General features: G+C 43.7%; 1 protein-coding gene across 1 annotated transcript in view; it reads right to left on the bottom strand.

Annotated features, from left to right (window-relative positions):
• The window catches only part of radil (Ras association and DIL domains), an 89955-nt gene that overhangs the window by 32336 nt on the left and 41320 nt on the right, over positions 1 to 16299 (bottom strand). The window lies entirely within an intron of this gene.

The following is a 16299-nucleotide window of genomic DNA, read 5'->3' as shown; positions in this document are numbered from 1 at the left end:
GAACACATTCCACACCTGTCTGATTAGTCTGTTGTAGAACACAGTCCACACCTGTCTGATTAGTCTGTTGTAGAACACAGTCCACACCTGTCTGATGAGTCTGTTGTAGAACACATTCCACACCTGTCTGATTAGTCTGTTGTAGAACACATTCCACACCTGTCTGATTAGTCTGTTGTAGAACACAGTCCACACCTGTCTGATTAGTCTGTTGTAGAACACATTCCACACCTGTCTGATTAGTCTGTTGTAGAACACATTCCACACCTGTCTGATTAGTCTGTTGTAGAACACATTCCACACCTGTCTGATTAGTCTGTTGTAGAACACAGTCCACACCTGTCTGATTAGTCTGTTGTAGAACACATTCCACACCTGTCTGATTAGTCTGTTGTGGAACACAGTCCACACCTGTCTGATTAGTCTGTTGTAGAACACATTCCACACCTGTCTGATTAGTCTGTTGTAGAGCACAGTCCACACCTGTCTGATTAGTCTGTTGTAGAACACAGTCCACACCTGTCTGATTAGTCTGTTGTAGAACACAGTCCACACCTGTCTGATTAGTCTGTTGTAGAACACATTCCACACCTGTCTGATTAGTCTGTTGTAGAACACATTCCACACCTGTCTGATTAGTCTGTTGTAGAACACAGTCCACACCTGTCTGATTAGTCTGTTGTAGAACACAGTCCACACCTGTCTGATTAGTCTGTTGTAGAACACAGTCCACACCTGTCTGATTAGTCTGTTGTAGAACACATTCCACACCTGTCTGATTAGTCTGTTGTAGAACACAGTCCACACCTGTCTGATTAGTCTGTTGTAGAACACAGTCCACACCTGTCTGATTAGTCTGTTGTAGAACACAGTCCACACCTGTCTGATTAGTCTGTTGTAGAACACATTCCACACCTGTCTGATTAGTCTGTTGTAGAACACAGTCCACACCTGTCTGATTAGTCTGTTGTAGAACACATTCCACACCTGTCTGATTAGTCTGTTGTAGAGCACATTCCACACCTGTCTGATTAGTCTGTTGTAGAACACATTCCACACCTGTCTGATTAGTCTGTTGTAGAACACATTCCACACCTGTCTGATTAGTCTGTTGTAGAACACATTCCACACCTGTCTGATTAGTCTGTTGTAGAGCACAGTCCACACCTGGCTGATTAGTCTGTTGTAGAACACAGTCCACACCTGTCTGATTAGTCTGTTGTAGAACACAGTCCAGACCTGTCTGATGAGTCTGTTGTAGAACACATTCCACACCTGTCTGATTAGTCTGTTGTAGAACACATTCCACACCTGTCTGATTAGTCTGTTGTAGAACACAGTCCACACCTGTCTGATTAGTCTGTTGTAGAACACATTCCACACCTGTCTGATTAGTCTGTTGTAGAACACATTCCACACCTGTCTGATTAGTCTGTTGTAGAACACAGTCAACACCTGTCTGATTAGTCTGTTGTAGAACACAGTCCACACCTGTCTGATTAGTCTGTTGTAGAACACATTCCACACTTGTCTGATTAGTCTGTTGTGGAACACAGTCCACACCTGTCTGATTAGTCTGTTGTAGAACACATTCCACACCTGTCTGATTAGTCTGTTGTAGAGCACAGTCCACACCTGTCTGATTAGTCTGTTGTAGAACACAGTCCACACCTGTCTGATTAGTCTGTTGTAGAACACAGTCCACACCTGTCTGATTAGTCTGGTGTAGAACACATTCCACACCTGTCTGATTAGTCTGTTGTAGAACACATTCCACACCTGTCTGATTAGTCTGTTGTAGAACACAGTCCACACCTGTCTGATTAGTCTGTTGTAGAACACAGTCCACACCTGTCTGATTAGTCTGTTGTAGAACACAGTCCACACCTGTCTGATTAGTCTGTTGTAGAACACAGTCCACACCTGTCTGATTAGTCTGTTGTAGAACACAGTCCACACCTGTCTGATTAGTCTGGTGTAGAACACATTCCACACCTGTCTGATTAGTCTGTTGTAGAACACATTCCACACCTGTCTGATTAGTCTGTTGTAGAACACAGTCCACACCTGTCTGATTAGTCTGTTGTAGAACACAGTCCACACCTGTCTGATGAGTCTGTTGTAGAACACATTCCACACCTGTCTGATTAGTCTGTTGTAGAACACATTCCACACCTGTCTGATTAGTCTGTTGTAGAACACAGTCCACACCTGTCTGATTAGTCTGTTGTAGAACACATTCCACACCTGTCTGATTAGTCTGTTGTAGAACACATTCCACACCTGTCTGATTAGTCTGTTGTAGAACACATTCCACACCTGTCTGATTAGTCTGTTGTAGAACACAGTCCACACCTGTCTGATTAGTCTGTTGTAGAACACATTCCACACCTGTCTGATTAGTCTGTTGTGGAACACAGTCCACACCTGTCTGATTAGTCTGTTGTAGAACACATTCCACACCTGTCTGATTAGTCTGTTGTAGAGCACAGTCCACACCTGTCTGATTAGTCTGTTGTAGAACACAGTCCACACCTGTCTGATTAGTCTGTTGTAGAACACAGTCCACACCTGTCTGATTAGTCTGTTGTAGAACACATTCCACACCTGTCTGATTAGTCTGTTGTAGAACACATTCCACACCTGTCTGATTAGTCTGTTGTAGAACACAGTCCACACCTGTCTGATTAGTCTGTTGTAGAACACAGTCCACACCTGTCTGATTAGTCTGTTGTAGAACACAGTCCACACCTGTCTGATTAGTCTGTTGTAGAACACATTCCACACCTGTCTGATTAGTCTGTTGTAGAACACAGTCCACACCTGTCTGATTAGTCTGTTGTAGAACACAGTCCACACCTGTCTGATTAGTCTGTTGTAGAACACAGTCCACACCTGTCTGATTAGTCTGTTGTAGAACACATTCCACACCTGTCTGATTAGTCTGTTGTAGAACACAGTCCACACCTGTCTGATTAGTCTGTTGTAGAACACATTCCACACCTGTCTGATTAGTCTGTTGTAGAGCACATTCCACACCTGTCTGATTAGTCTGTTGTAGAACACATTCCACACCTGTCTGATTAGTCTGTTGTAGAACACATTCCACACCTGTCTGATTAGTCTGTTGTAGAACACATTCCACACCTGTCTGATTAGTCTGTTGTAGAGCACAGTCCACACCTGGCTGATTAGTCTGTTGTAGAACACAGTCCACACCTGTCTGATTAGTCTGTTGTAGAACACAGTCCAGACCTGTCTGATGAGTCTGTTGTAGAACACATTCCACACCTGTCTGATTAGTCTGTTGTAGAACACATTCCACACCTGTCTGATTAGTCTGTTGTAGAACACAGTCCACACCTGTCTGATTAGTCTGTTGTAGAACACATTCCACACCTGTCTGATTAGTCTGTTGTAGAACACATTCCACACCTGTCTGATTAGTCTGTTGTAGAACACAGTCAACACCTGTCTGATTAGTCTGTTGTAGAACACAGTCCACACCTGTCTGATTAGTCTGTTGTAGAACACATTCCACACTTGTCTGATTAGTCTGTTGTGGAACACAGTCCACACCTGTCTGATTAGTCTGTTGTAGAACACATTCCACACCTGTCTGATTAGTCTGTTGTAGAGCACAGTCCACACCTGTCTGATTAGTCTGTTGTAGAACACAGTCCACACCTGTCTGATTAGTCTGTTGTAGAACACAGTCCACACCTGTCTGATTAGTCTGGTGTAGAACACAGTCCACACCTGTCTGATTAGTCTGTTGTAGAACACATTCCACACCTGTCTGATTAGTCTGTTGTAGAACACATTCCACACCTGTCTGATTAGTCTGTTGTAGAACACAGTCCACACCTGTCTGATTAGTCTGTTGTAGAGCACAGTCCACACCTGTCTGATTAGTCTGTTGTAGAACACAGTCCACACCTGTCTGATTAGTCTGTTGTAGAACACAGTCCACACCTGTCTGATTAGTCTGTTGTAGAACACAGTCCACACCTGTCTGATTAGTCTGTTGTAGAACACATTCCACACCTGTCTGATTAGTCTGTTGTAGAACACATTCCACACCTGTCTGATTAGTCTGTTGTAGAACACAGTCCACACCTGTCTGATTAGTCTGTTGTAGAACACAGTCCACACCTGTCTGATTAGTCTGTTGTAGAACACAGTCCACACCTGTCTGATTAGTCTGTTGTAGAACACATTCCACACCTGTCTGATTAGTCTGTTGTAGAACACAGTCCACACCTGTCTGATTAGTCTGTTGTAGAACACAGTCCACACCTGTCTGATTAGTCTGTTGTAGAACACAGTCCACACCTGTCTGATTAGTCTGTTGTAGAACACATTCCACACCTGTCTGATTAGTCTGTTGTAGAACACAGTCCACACCTGTCTGATTAGTCTGTTGTAGAACACATTCCACACCTGTCTGATTAGTCTGTTGTAGAGCACATTCCACACCTGTCTGATTAGTCTGTTGTAGAACACATTCCACACCTGTCTGATTAGTCTGTTGTAGAACACATTCCACACCTGTCTGATTAGTCTGTTGTAGAACACATTCCACACCTGTCTGATTAGTCTGTTGTAGAGCACAGTCCACACCTGGCTGATTAGTCTGTTGTAGAACACAGTCCACACCTGTCTGATTAGTCTGTTGTAGAACACAGTCCAGACCTGTCTGATGAGTCTGTTGTAGAACACATTCCACACCTGTCTGATTAGTCTGTTGTAGAACACATTCCACACCTGTCTGATTAGTCTGTTGTAGAACACAGTCCACACCTGTCTGATTAGTCTGTTGTAGAACACATTCCACACCTGTCTGATTAGTCTGTTGTAGAACACATTCCACACCTGTCTGATTAGTCTGTTGTAGAACACAGTCAACACCTGTCTGATTAGTCTGTTGTAGAACACAGTCCACACCTGTCTGATTAGTCTGTTGTAGAACACATTCCACACTTGTCTGATTAGTCTGTTGTGGAACACAGTCCACACCTGTCTGATTAGTCTGTTGTAGAACACATTCCACACCTGTCTGATTAGTCTGTTGTAGAGCACAGTCCACACCTGTCTGATTAGTCTGTTGTAGAACACAGTCCACACCTGTCTGATTAGTCTGTTGTAGAACACAGTCCACACCTGTCTGATTAGTCTGGTGTAGAACACATTCCACACCTGTCTGATTAGTCTGTTGTAGAACACATTCCACACCTGTCTGATTAGTCTGTTGTAGAACACAGTCCACACCTGTCTGATTAGTCTGTTGTAGAACACAGTCCACACCTGTCTGATTAGTCTGTTGTAGAACACAGTCCACACCTGTCTGATTAGTCTGTTGTAGAACACATTCCACACCTGTCTGATTAGTCTGTTGTAGAACACAGTCCACACCTGCCTGATTAGTCTGTTGTAGAACACAGTCCACACCTGTCTGATTAGTCTGTTGTAGAACACAGTCCACACCTGTCTGATTAGTCTGTTGTAGAACACATTCCACACCTGTCTGATTAGTCTGTTGTAGAACACAGTCCACACCTGTCTGATTAGTCTGTTGTAGAACACATTCCACACCTGTCTGATTAGTCTGTTGTAGAACACATTCCACACCTGTCTGATTAGTCTGTTGTAGAACACATTCCACACCTGTCTGATTAGTCTGTTGTAGAACACATTCCACACCTGTCTGATTAGTCTGTTGTAGAACACAGTCCACACCTGTCTGATTAGTCTGTTGTAGAACACATTCCACACCTGTCTGATTAGTCTGTTGTAGAACACATTCCACACCTGTCTGATTAGTCTGTTGTAGAACACATTCCACACCTGTCTGATTAGTCTGTTGTAGAACACATTCCACACCTGTCTGATTAGTCTGTTGTAGAACACAGTCCACACCTGTCTGATTAGTCTGTTGTAGAACACAGTCCACACCTGTCTGATTAGTCTGTTGTAGAACACATTCCACACTTGTCTGATTAGTCTGTTGTGGAACACAGTCCACACCTGTCTGATTAGTCTGTTGTAGAACACATTCCACACCTGTCTGATTAGTCTGTTGTAGAGCACAGTCCACACCTGTCTGATTAGTCTGTTGTAGAACACAGTCCACACCTGTCTGATTAGTCTGTTGTAGAACACAGTCCACACCTGTCTGATTAGTCTGGTGTAGAACACATTCCACACCTGTCTGATTAGTCTGTTGTAGAACACATTCCACACCTGTCTGATTAGTCTGTTGTAGAACACAGTCCACACCTGTCTGATTAGTCTGTTGTAGAACACAGTCCACACCTGTCTGATTAGTCTGTTGTAGAACACAGTCCACACCTGTCTGATTAGTCTGTTGTAGAACACATTCCACACCTGTCTGATTAGTCTGTTGTAGAACACAGTCCACACCTGCCTGATTAGTCTGTTGTAGAACACAGTCCACACCTGTCTGATTAGTCTGTTGTAGAACACAGTCCACACCTGTCTGATTAGTCTGTTGTAGAACACATTCCACACCTGTCTGATTAGTCTGTTGTAGAACACAGTCCACACCTGTCTGATTAGTCTGTTGTAGAACACATTCCACACCTGTCTGATTAGTCTGTTGTAGAACACATTCCACACCTGTCTGATTAGTCTGTTGTAGAACACATTCCACACCTGTCTGATTAGTCTGTTGTAGAACACATTCCACACCTGTCTGATTAGTCTGTTGTAGAACACAGTCCACACCTGTCTGATTAGTCTGTTGTAGAACACATTCCACACCTGTCTGATTAGTCTGTTGTAGAACACAGTCCACACCTGTCTGATTAGTCTGTTGTAGAACACATTCCACACCTGTCTGATTAGTCTGTTGTAGAACACATTCCACACCTGTCTGATTAGTCTGTTGTAGAACACATTCCACACCTGTCTGATTAGTCTGTTGTAGAACACATTCCACACCTGTCTGATTAGTCTGTTGTAGAACACAGTCCACACCTGTCTGATTAGTCTGTTGTAGAACACATTCCACACCTGTCTGATTAGTCTGTTGTAGAACACATTCCACACCTGTCTGATTAGTCTGTTGTAGAACACATTCCACACCTGTCTGATTAGTCTGTTGTAGAACACATTCCACACCTGTCTGATTAGTCTGTTGTAGAACACAGTCCACACCTGTCTGATTAGTCTGTTGTAGAACACAGTCCACACCTGTCTGATTAGTCTGTTGTAGAACACATTCCACACTTGTCTGATTAGTCTGTTGTGGAACACAGTCCACACCTGTCTGATTAGTCTGTTGTAGAACACATTCCACACCTGTCTGATTAGTCTGTTGTAGAGCACAGTCCACACCTGTCTGATTAGTCTGTTGTAGAACACAGTCCACACCTGTCTGATTAGTCTGTTGTAGAACACAGTCCACACCTGTCTGATTAGTCTGGTGTAGAACACATTCCACACCTGTCTGATTAGTCTGTTGTAGAACACATTCCACACCTGTCTGATTAGTCTGTTGTAGAACACAGTCCACACCTGTCTGATTAGTCTGTTGTAGAACACAGTCCACACCTGTCTGATTAGTCTGTTGTAGAACACAGTCCACACCTGTCTGATTAGTCTGTTGTAGAACACATTCCACACCTGTCTGATTAGTCTGTTGTAGAACACAGTCCACACCTGCCTGATTAGTCTGTTGTAGAACACAGTCCACACCTGTCTGATTAGTCTGTTGTAGAACACAGTCCACACCTGTCTGATTAGTCTGTTGTAGAACACATTCCACACCTGTCTGATTAGTCTGTTGTAGAACACAGTCCACACCTGTCTGATTAGTCTGTTGTAGAACACATTCCACACCTGTCTGATTAGTCTGTTGTAGAACACATTCCACACCTGTCTGATTAGTCTGTTGTAGAACACATTCCACACCTGTCTGATTAGTCTGTTGTAGAACACATTCCACACCTGTCTGATTAGTCTGTTGTAGAACACAGTCCACACCTGTCTGATTAGTCTGTTGTAGAACACATTCCACACCTGTCTGATTAGTCTGTTGTAGAACACATTCCACACCTGTCTGATTAGTCTGTTGTAGAACACATTCCACACCTGTCTGATTAGTCTGTTGTAGAACACATTCCACACCTGTCTGATTAGTCTGTTGTAGAACACAGTCCACACCTGTCTGATTAGTCTGTTGTAGAACACATTCCACACCTGTCTGATTAGTCTGTTGTAGAACACATTCCACACCTGTCTGATTAGTCTGTTGTAGAGCACAGTCCACACCTGGCTGATTAGTCTGTTGTAGAACACAGTCCACACCTGTCTGATTAGTCTGTTGTAGAACACAGTCCACACCTGTCTGATTAGTCTGTTGTAGAACACATTCCACACCTGTTTGATTAGTCTGTTGTAGAACACAGTCCACACCTGTCTGATTAGTCTGTTGTAGAACACAGTCCACACCTGTCTGATTAGTCTGTTGTAGAACACAGTCCACACCTGTCTGATTAGTCTGTTGTAGAACACATTCCACACCTCTCTGATTAGTCTGTTGTAGAGCACAGTCCACACCTGTCTGATTAGTCTGTTGTAGAACACATTCCACACCTGTCTGATTAGTCTGTTGTAGAACACATTCCACACCTGTCTGATTAGTCTGTTGTAGAACACAGTCCACACCTGTCTGATTAGTCTGTTGTAGAACACAGTCCACACCTGTCTGATTAGTCTGTTGTAGAACACAGTCCACACCTGTCTGATTAGTCTGTTGTAGAACACAGTCCACACCTGTCTGATTAGTCTGTTGTAGAACACAGTCCACACCTGTCTGATTAGTCTGTTGTAGAACACATTCCACACCTGTCTGATTAGTCTGTTGTAGAACACATTCCACACCTGTCTGATTAGTCTGTTGTAGAACACATTCCACACCTGTCTGATTAGTCTGTTGTAGAACACAGTCCACACCTGTCTGATTAGTCTGTTGTAGAACACATTCCACACCTGTCTGATTAGTCTGTTGTAGAACACATTCCACACCTGTCTGATTAGTCTGTTGTAGAACACATTCCACACCTGTCTGATTAGTCTGTTGTAGAACACATTCCACACCTGTCTGATTAGTCTGTTGTAGAACACAGTCCACACCTGTCTGATTAGTCTGTTGTAGAACACATTCCACACCTGTCTGATTAGTCTGTTGTAGGACACATTCCACACCTGTCTGATTAGTCTGTTGTAGAACACATTCCACACCTGTCTGATTAGTCTGTTGTAGAACACATTTCCTGGCGGAAAATGCTTTTTTGTGATCAGCTCTCCAAAATTGAGGAGTTCCTAGGGCAGGGCTCTGAATCTCTCTCTCTCCCTCTCCCTCTCCCTCTCCCTCCCTCTCTCTCTCTCTCTCTCTCTCTCTCTCTCTGTCTCTCTCTCTCTCAAACTCTCTCTCTCTCTCTCTCTCTCTCTCTCGCTCTCGACAAACCTGGACCACCTATGGAGAGGTGCCTTTTGTTCAGTAAATCGTAGGTATTAAATTAGGTGAAAAGGAGACTGGAGTCATTAGTGCCACTTTAAGAGGTAGCTAATCCCCATCCAACCCTCCTCCTCCTCCTTCACACCCTCCTACCCCACCCCAGGGGTACAGCTCCATCCCCCCTCCGCCCCAGCCAATGGGTACCCCCCCCATCACCCCCTCCCCCCTAATAGGCTTATAGTCTGGGAATATGACAATCTGTCCTCGCTGCTCTGAGAGACATGACTGAACTCCTCAGACACTACAAACACAACACAGAACCTGGACCGTAGTCCTCAGACAAACACAACACAGAACCTGGACCGTAGTCCTCAGACAAACACAACACAGAACCTGGACCGTAGTCCTCAGACAAACACAACACAGAACCTGGACCGTAGTCCTCAGACAAACACAACACAGAACCTGGACCGTAGTCCTCAGACAAATACAACACAGAACCTGGACCGTAGTCCTCAGACAAACACAACACAGAACCTGGACCAGCTCTCTCTCTCTGCCTCGCTCTGCCTCTCTCTCTCTCTGCATCGCTCTACCTCTCTCTCTCTCTCTGACTCTCTCTACCTCTCTCTGCCTCTCTCTACCTCTCTCTGCCTCTACCTCTCTCTGCCTCTACCTCTCTCTGCCTCTCTCTACCTCTCTCTGCCTCTCTCTGGCTCGCTCCATCTCTCTCTGCCTCTCTCTGCCTCTCTCTGCCTCTCTCTGCCTCGGTTGCTATGGCATCTGACATTGGCTCTACCTACTGTTACCATGGATACCATCGCCAGAGAAACATCAATGAACAGAGAGAAACAGATACACTGCATGACCAGCAGTATGTGGACTAACTACACTATATATGTGTACACCCCTTCAAGTGTATACAGGTGTATAACATAGAACACACGGCCATGCAATCTCCATAGACAAACATTGGCAGCAGAATGGATTCATTGAAGAGCTCAGTGACTTTCATCGTGGCACCGTCATAGGATGCCACCTTTTCCAACAAGTCAGTTGGTCAAATTTCTGCCCTGTTAGAGCTTCCCCATAGTGACCATGCAGTCTATATATACATTAATACATCTAGTGCTTTCAAACACAGAGAGAGAGACAGAGAGAGAAAGGGGGGAGAGAGAAAGAGAGAGAAACAGAGAGAGAAAGGGGGGGGCGAGAAAGGGAGAGAGAGAGAAAGGGGAGAGAGAGAAATGGGGGGAGAGAGAGAAAGGGGGGAGAGAAAGAGAGAGAAAGGGGAGAGAGAGAGAGAGAGAGAGAGAGAGAAAGGGGGGGTGAGAAAGAGAGAGAGAGAGAAAGGGGAGAGAGAGAAATGGGGGGAGAGAGAGAAAGGGGGGAGAGAAAGAGAGAGAAAGGGGAGAGAGAGAGAGAGAGAGAGAGAAAGCGAGAGAGAGAGAGAAAGAGAAAGGGAGAGAGAGAAAGATCTCTGTTAGGAAGGTCATCAGCTCTCACCCTACATTGCTTTTAGCTCCCCCATCTTACCCTCCATCCCAGACAACTCTCATCCTCCCCCATCCCCCAATAATAAAGACCATCAGAGGATAAGAGAAGAGGGGAGGTGGGAAGGGGAGGTGGGAAGGGGAGGTGGGAGGTTGTCAAGGACAAATCTAAAGCACGAGTTGCTTTCCTCTCCTCCGTCAAAATGCTGACACACACACACACACACACACACACACACACACACACACACACACACACACACACACACACACACACACACACACACACACCATTCCTCATCTAGGGATTTACCCTGAGGCAGACTAATGGAAGTGTGCCTCTCTGTCTGTGTGTTTCTCTGTGTGTTTCTCTCTGTGTGTGTCTCTGTGTGGGTGTTTCTCTGTGTGTATCTCTCTGTGGGTATCTCTGTGGGTGTTTCTGTCTGTCTGTCTGTGTGTTTCTCTCTGTGTGTTGCTGTGTGTTTCTCTCTGTGTGTTGTTGTGTGTTTCTCTCTGTGTGTTGTTGTGTGTTTCTCTCTGTGTGTTGTTGTGTGTTTCTGTGTGTTGCTGTGTGTTTCTCTCTGTGTGTTGTTGTGTGTTTCTCTCTGTGTGTTGTTGTGTGTTGTTGTGTGTTTCTCTCTGTGTGTTGTTGTGTGTTTCTCTCTGTGTGTTGCTGTGTGTTTCTCTCTGTGTGTTGCTGTGTGTTTCTCTCTGTGTGTTGTTGTGTAATTCTCTGTGTGTTGTTGTGTGTTGTTGTGTGTTGTTGTGTATTTCTCTCTGTGTGTTGTTGTGTGTTGTTGTGTGTTGTTGTGTGTTTCTCTCTGTGTTTTGTTGTGTGTTGTTGTGTGTTGTTGTGTGTTTCTCTCTGTGTGTTGTTGTGTGTTTCTCTCTGTGTGTTGTTGTGTGTTGTTGTGTGTTGCTGTGTGTTTCTCTCTGTGTTTTGTTGTGTGTTGTTGTGTGTTGTTGTGTGTTTCTCTCTGTGTGTTGTTGTGTGTTTCTCTCTGTGTGTTGTTGTTTGTTTCTCTCTGTGTGTTGTTGTTGTGTTTCTCTCTGTGTGTTGTTGTTGTGTTTCTCTCTGTGTGTTGTTGTGTGTTTCTCTCTGTGTGTTGTTGTGTGTTTCTCTCTGTGTGTTGTTGTTGTGTTTCTCTCTGTGTGTTGTTGTTGTGTTTCTCTCTGTGTGATGTTGTTGTGTTTCTCTCTGTGTGTTGTTGTGTGTTTCTCTGTGTGTTGTTGTGTGTTGTTGTGTGTTGTTGTGTGTTTCTCTGTGTGTTGTTGTGTGTTGTTGTGTGTTGTTGTGTGTTTCTCTCTGTGTGTTGTTGTGTGTTGTTGTGTGTTTCTCTCTGTGTGTTTCTCTCTGTGTGTTGTTGTGTAATTCTCTGTGTGTTGTTGTGTGTTTCTCTGTGTGTTGTTGTGTGTTGTTGTGTGTTGTTGTGTGTTTCTCTCTGTGTGTTGTTGTGTAATTCTCTGTGTGTTGTTGTGTGTTTCTCTGTGTGTTGTTGTGTGTTTCTCTGTGTTTTGTTGTGTGTTGTTGTGTGTTGTTGTGTGTTTCTCTCTGTGTGTTGTTGTGTAATTCTCTGTGTGTTGTTGTGTGTTTCTCTCTGTGTGTTGTTGTGTGTTGTTGTGTGTTTCTCTCTGTGTGTTGTTGTGTGTTTCTCTCTGTGTGTTGTTGTGTAATTCTCTGTGTGTTGTTGTGTGTTTCTCTCTGTGTGTTGTTGTGTGTTGTTGTGTGTTTATCTCTGTGTGTTGTGTATTTCTCTGTGTGTTGTTGTGTGTTTCTCTCTGTGTGTTGTTGTGTGTTGTTGTGTGTTTCTCTCTGTGTGTTGTTGTGTATTTCTCTGTGTGTTGTTGTGTGTTTCTCTCTGTGTGTTGTTGTGTGTTGTTGTGTGTTGTTGTGTGTTTCTCTCTGTGTGATGTTGTGTATTTCTCTGTGTGTTGTTGTGTGTTTCTCTCGGTGTGTTGTTGTGTGTTGTTGTGTGTTGTTGTGTGTTGTTGTGTGTTGTTGTGTGTTTCTCTCTGTGTGTTGTTGTGTGTTGTTGTGTGTTGTTGTGTGTTTCTCTCTGTGTGTTGTTGTGTGTTGTTGTTTGTTTCTCTCTGTGTGTAGTTGTGTGTTTCTCTCTGTGTGTTGTTGTGTGTTGTTGTGTGTTTCTCTCTGTGTGTTGTTGTGTGTTGTTGTGTGTTGTTGTGTGTTTCTCTCTGTGTGTTGTTGTGTGTTGTTGTGTGTTTCTCTCTGTGTGTTGTTGTGTGTTTCTCTGTGTGTTGTTGTGTGTTGTTGTGTAGTGGTTCCCAACTCTTTTTTTCAACCTCAATGGGATAAAAAACTAAAAACTAAAACGCCCCTCTGATTTAGTTGTCAGTGGTAACGACCTCCATCTCATCTGATCCTGATGCTGCAAACCATCTGACAAACGTTTTTATTAAACAGGGTTTATTAGGACTCATTTTCATGGTTCCTTATACAAACCATCTGACACACGTTTATATTAAACAGGGTTTATTTGGGTTCATTTTCATGGTTCCTTATTCATGACGATTCATTTGTTCTCTGTTTCGAAGGTTGAAATCAGAAACGTATTTTCCACATCGATGTCACGTCACAAATACATTGACAAATGACGTTGAAACAACATTGGTTCAACCAGTTTGTGCCTCGTTGAATAGTTTCCTCAAGCTACTAGCTCAACTGCCACATCATTCATTACCAGACTGAGGTCTAGAGAATGATCATTCATTACCAGACTGAGGTCTAGAGAATGATCATTCATTACCAGACTGAGGTTTAGAGAATGATCATTCATTACCAGACTGAGGTCTAGAGAATGATCATTCATTACCAGACTGAGGTCTAGAGAATGATCATTCATTACCAGACTGAGGTCTAGAGAATGATCATTCATTACCAGACTGAGGTCTAGAGAATGATCATTCATTACCAGACTGAGGTCTAGAGAATGATCATTCATTACCAGACTGAGGTCTAGAGAATGATCATTCATTACCAGACTGAGGTCTAGAGAATGATCATTCATTACCAGACTGAGGTCTAGAGAATGATCATTCATTACCAGACTGAGGTCTAGAGAATGATCATTCATTACCAGACTGAGGTCTAGAGAATGATCATTCATTACCAGACTGAGGTCTAGAGAATGATCATTCATTACCAGACTGAGGTCTAGAGAATGATCATTCATTACCAGACTGAGGTTTAGAGAATGATCATTCATTACCAGACTGAGGTCTATAGAATGATCATTCATTACCAGACTGAGGTTTAGAGAATGATCATTCATTACCAGACCGAGGTCTAGAGAATGATCATTCATTACCAGACCGAGGTCTAGAGAATGATCATTCATTACCAGACTGAGGTCTAGAGAATGATCATTCATTACCAGACTGAGGTCTAGAGAATGATCATTCATTACCAGACTGAGGTCTAGAGAATGATCATTCATTACCAGACTGAGGTCTAGAGAATGATCATTCATTACCAGACTGAGGTCTAGAGAATGATCATTCATTACCAGACTGAGGTCTAGAGAATGATCATTCATTACCAGACTGAGGTCTAGAGAATGATCATTCATTACCAGACTGAGGTCTAGAGAATGATCATTCATTACCAGACTGAGGTCTAGAGAATGATCATTCATTACCAGACTGAGGTCTAGAGAATGATCATTCATTACCAGACTGAGGTCTAGAGAATGATCATTCATTACCAGACTGAGGTCTAGAGAATGATCATTCATTACCAGACTGAGGTCTAGAGAATGATCATTCATTACCAGACTGAGGTCTAGAGAATGATCATTCATTACCAGACTGAGGTCTAGAGAATGATCATTCATTACCAGACTGAGGTCTAGAGAATGATCATTCATTACCAGACTGAGGTCTAGAGAATGATCATTCATTACCAGACTGAGGTTTAGTACTTAGAGAATGATCTGTACCAATTACAACAATTAAAACATGTGTGAGCAAGGAGGCCTACAAACCTGACTCAGTCACACCAGCTTTGTCAGGAGGAATGGGCCAATATTCACCCAACTTATTGTGGGAAGCTTGTGGAAGTTTACCCAAAACATTTGACCCAAGTTAAACAATTTAAAGGCAATGCTACCAAATACTAATTGAGTGTATGTAAACTTCTGACCGACTGGGAATGTGATGAAAGAAATAAAATCTTAAATAAATCATTCTCTCTACTATTATTCTGACATTTCACATTCTTAAAATAAAGTGGTGATCCTAACTGACCCGAGACAGGGAATTTTTACTAGGATTAAATGTCAGGGAGTTTAAATGTATTTGGCTAAGGTGTATGTAAACTTCTGACTTCAAATTTATTTTTTCTATTTTCTACATTGTAGAATAATAGTGAAGACATCAACACTATGAAATAACACATGGAATCAAATATAAACACATTCTTCTCTTGTGGCATTGAATGGAGGAGACAGGTGAATGGAGGAGACAGGTGAATGGAGGAGACTGGAGGAGACAGGTGAATGGAGGAGACAGGTGAATGGAGGAGACTGGAGGAGACAGGTGAATGGAGGAGACAGGTGAATGGAGGAGACAGGTGAATGGAGGAGACAGGTGAATGGAGGAGACAGGTGAATGGAGGAGACAGGTGAATGGTGGAGACAGGTGAATGGAGGAGACAGGTGAATGGAGGAGACAGGTGAATGGTGGAGACAGGTGAATGGAGGAGACAGGTGAATGGAGGAGACAGGTGAATGGAGGAGACAGGTGAATGGAGGAGACAGGCGAATGGAGGAGACAGGTGAATGGAGGAAACAGGTGAATGGAGGAGACAGGTGAATGGAGGAGACAGGTGAATGGAGGAGACAGGTGAATGGAGGAGACAGGTGAATGGAGGATGTTTAAGTCTTGAGACAATCGAGACATGGATTGTGTCTGTGTGCCATTCAGAGTGTGAATGGGCAAAACAAAAGATTGAAGTCAGGCACGCCGGTTTATGTCAAGAACTGCAACGCTGCTGGGTTTTTTCACGCTCAACAGACCTATTTTACTGGAGCAATATATATTTAGCCCAGGCCTCAGTTCTCGTCCTCTAGTCCTAGTTCTAGGTCCTCCTCTCCTCTCTCAAAGCTCGGTTCTAGTCCCTCTCCTCTCTCAGAGCTCGGTTCTAGGTCCTCCTCTCCTCTCTCAGAGCTCGGTTCTAGTCCCTCTCCTCTCTCAGAGCTCGGTTCTAGTCCCTCTCCTCTCTCAGAGCTCGGTTCTAGTCCCTCTCCTCTCTCAGAGCTCTGTTCTAGTCCCTCTCCTCTCTCAGAGCTCGATTCTAGTCCCTCT

This window comes from Oncorhynchus mykiss, chromosome 17, assembly GCF_013265735.2.
Source record: "Oncorhynchus mykiss isolate Arlee chromosome 17, USDA_OmykA_1.1, whole genome shotgun sequence".
NCBI lineage: Eukaryota > Metazoa > Chordata > Actinopteri > Salmoniformes > Salmonidae > Oncorhynchus > Oncorhynchus mykiss.
This window is presented reverse-complemented; position numbering and strand designations above follow the sequence as displayed.